At 37.5% G+C, this 3,972-nt stretch overlaps 1 pseudogene; it reads left to right on the top strand.

The window, feature by feature from the left end:
* Positions 1-2,096: 2,096 nt before the first annotated feature.
* LOC132305941 (small nucleolar RNA R71) lies at positions 2,097-2,195 on the top strand (annotated as a pseudogene).
* Positions 2,196-3,972: the final 1,777 nt, after the last annotated feature.

Below are 3,972 nucleotides of genomic sequence, written 5' to 3'. Positions count from 1 at the left end.
TAAGTGCTTTGAACTCCACCCAACAGATGGTTTTTTACAGAATTTGTTGGATTAAGCTCAAAAGACGTTTTCGGTCCTTGGTCAAAATAATCTTTGGGCTTCCACACCCTTTCAAAAAAAGATTTTGAAACAACTTTCTTTGGTTTCAAGTTTGAAGATGGACTTTTTGGAACTTTGGTCTCACACAAAAACTCAATTCCTTCACTTTTAAGCTCATAACATTTCTCTATAACATTAATCTCTTCATGCTTGTCAAATGAGTTGGAGGTTGGATTGAAAATATTTAACTTTACCTTCATGTGGCTAAATGAGATCTTCATTATCCCCATCCTACAATTAATGTTAGCATTCACGGTTGCCAAGAAAGGACAGCCAAGGATAACGAGAATTTCACTATTAGGATTTGGGACCGGTTCTGTGTCAATGACAATGAAATCAACGAAAAAAAAGAATTTATCAATTTTAATCAATACGTCCTCAATGATACCCCTAGGCTTTTTGATTGATCGGTCGGCAATTTGTAAAACTACCAACGTCGGTTCCAAGTCTCCTAAGCCAAATTTGACATATACCGAGTATGGAAGAAGATTAACACTTGCTCCTAGGTCAAGAAGAGCCCGATTAATGATATGATCACCAATGATACATGAAGTGGTAGGTGAACCGGGGTCCTTAAACTCTGGAAGAGTGTTATGCTGCAAAATTGAGCTTACTTGCTCAGTTAAGACCACTTTTTTAGGTGTTTGGCTTTTGTTCTTCCTCTTTTGGGTGCATAAGTCTTTTAAGAACTTGGTATAAGCCGGAATTTGCTTGATTGCATCCAAAAGTGGAAGATTGACTTTCACTTGCCTAAACACTTCCATAATTTCATTTACTTTGGCATTTTGCTTGTCATTTGAAATGGATCCTTTTAAGGCATCCGGGAATGGAGCTTTTGGCTCAAAAACCTTTTAAGAAAATTTCTTTGAAGTCTCTTAAACACAAGAAGTTTTCAAATCATTTTGCAAACCTTTCTTTTCAAAATCACTTTTCAACACATTCTCATTTATATGGTTATGCACATGCAATGAAGGAAGAATATGATATGAAACAGGACGGGTGTCAACTTCTGGTTGCACCGGTTCACTCTCTTTATTGGACATACCCACTTGGTTGTCCACAATCTTTTCACTTCTCAAGGTAGTCACCACATTGACATGCTCCATTGTGTGACCTTCCGATGAGGAATGAGTCTCCACAACACATTGTTGCCTTTGTGGTGCATTCAAAGGCATTTTACCTTTCTCTCTAGCATTCAAAGTACTAGTTATTTGCCCTACTTGAGTTTCTAGCTTAATAATGGATTGAGAGGGAGAATGAAGTAATTATGTGTTTGCCTCTAAAGTGCTTAAAGCGGTCAAAACTTTCTAACATTTCCTTGGGAATATGATGGTTGATTAGGAAAATGAGAATTAGAAAATTGGTTTCCTTGTGATTGGTATGATGATCTAAAACCTTGGGAACCTTGGCTTTGTAGTGGAGGTGGAATGTATTTCCCTTGAAAACCACCTTGGAAAGGGTTTGAGCCCTCCCGTTGGTTTTTCCAAGAGAAATTCGGGTGATTCCTCCAACTGGGATTGTAATGATTGCCATAAGGATTGTTCCCTTGATTCACAAATGTTGCATTTACTTGTTCATGATGCTCACTTTGCATATGTCCATGGGGACAATTGGAAGTAGAATGTAAAACACTTGAACAAGTCAATCAAGTCTCATTAGATGCATGATAAGAATGGTTAGGGAAGGAAGATACTTGATTCACTGAGTTTTGGTTGATCAAAAATTAATCAAACCTTTGAGATAATGATTTCATTTTGGCGGCAATTTCATTAGAGTGGTCGACTTGATGTAAGCCAACACTCTTCCTACCACTAGAATTTCTACCATTCTTCGAAGATAAAGTACGATGCAAAGAATTTTCACTCATGCTCTCATAAAGACGCCACACGTCATCCTCATGCCTATCAATGTAAGAGCCACCCATGGAAGCATCAACCATGCCCTTGTAATTATCCGATAAGCTCTCAAAGAAATATTGAACTAATTGCCATTTGGACATGTCATGATGTGGACACTTCCTAAGCAATTCATTAAAGTGTTCCCATTCCTCATGAAATGTTTCCCCATTCCCATGTGAAAATTCCCCAATTGAAGTTCTCATGGCATTGGTCTTAGAAACCGAATAGTACTTCTTCAAGAACTCTTGTTGCATTTCTGCCCAAGAAGTTAGTGAAAAGGGCCTAAGATTGCTAAACCAATATTTTGTCTTGTCTTTAAGGGTGAATGGAAAAAGTTTAAGCCTTAAGACCTCTTCCGGCATGTCTGTGTATTTCACGGTGGAACATACTTCAAAAAACTCATCCAAATGCTTGTAAGGTTCTTCACTTGGAAGTCCATGATAGTTAGGAAGCATTTGTATGGTTTGTGGTTTGATTTCATAGTGGTGTGCTCTAAATGGTGGCAATTGAATGCATGTGGGTGCATTATATTCATTAGGCACATAATGATCTCTTAAAGCAAGGGGAGGATTAGCAATTGGAGGTGCAACATGGGCACCTTGATTGCCTTGAATGATGGGAGGTGGTGCAACATAGATTGGCTTTGGCATTCCCAATGGAACTTGTCCTTGTTGTTATGGTGGATGAACAAATGGTCTCGGCATGCCTAATGGAACTTGCATGTTATCATGATGCATATTGGGGTGGAGGATACCTTGTTGGTCTATGTGACCAAGGTCCTCCACATGGTCCTCATTGTGTCCTTCCATTGATGAAATGGATTGACTAGAACTACCTCTTCTCCTAGGGTTTCGAACAATGGATTCAAGATGAAAATTTAAAGGGACAAGAGTGGGTCTCAATGATCTACGACCATGTATGCACAATGTAACACAACAAGAAATAATGACAAACACTTCACCTTCATAATAAGTCAATAATCAACAAACTTCCTCTACATATAATGTTCCCATACTCCCATGCTTTAACAATATGCAAGAAAAGTAAATTGCCTCCACGTGGGCTCACGATTTATCTAAGAATTGAAATACAAGCCTCCACGCTGGCCGACGATTTAACTAGAGATTGAGTAAGAAAAAGCTCACAAAGGTCCTTTAGCACTTCGACTCCAAATTTTTAGCTTTTAGCTTAGCAAATTTTTTTTTTATTTTATGATTTTAGCCTTTTTCCTTGCTTGCTTAGCTCATTTGCTTGAATGTTCATTTGCTTGCTTCCTAGCTCGATACTCCTAGTCAAACAAGAACTAACACAATAAGTAACAAAAACTGAAATGAAAATAAAGTAAAGACACGATCAAATGAGTACTAATTTCTAATTGATTCCACAAATACGACATTGTTAATCAATCAATCCCCCACACTTTGAGTTTGGAAATTAGTGTCAAGTGGGCATCATAATTTAAATTTATAAACCGCTTAGCACCTACACTACGTACTATGAGTGAGAAGGGATCATCCCAAGGGATTAAGGGTCGTACTAGGTTGAGGAATCAAGATTAGGGTTAGTAGATCGAGTGATCAAAATAGTGGTTGATGGATGAATTACACTAAGATACAATTTAAACTAAAATAAACAATAATGCAATAAAGAGAATAAAAGAGAGAGAGATCTTGGGGTTTAGAGATCACCATTAAGCATACTTTTCTACACCTCTAATGAATGATTAATGAGGGGAAAAACATGTATTGCAACAAAGAGTGTGTGTGTGGTTGTTTCAATAAGCATGGATGACAAATTAAACATATATTGTCTAAGCAACAAGGTGGATAGCACAACATATCAAATTAAGCCATTAATCCCTTCTTTAAGTTCACAACCAAACACATCACAAGGTTAGCGATAAATGTTACTTGCTTTCATAAGTATGGAACATCAACAACAGGCATGGATTGTCCTCCCATTTAACATTTAAACT

Source organism: Cornus florida, unplaced genomic scaffold (assembly GCF_030987335.1).
Source record: "Cornus florida cultivar Cherokee Brave unplaced genomic scaffold, ASM3098733v1 CherokeeBrave_3.0.0_Hap2_Chr04, whole genome shotgun sequence".
Classification (NCBI taxonomy): domain Eukaryota; kingdom Viridiplantae; phylum Streptophyta; class Magnoliopsida; order Cornales; family Cornaceae; genus Cornus; species Cornus florida.
This window is presented reverse-complemented; position numbering and strand designations above follow the sequence as displayed.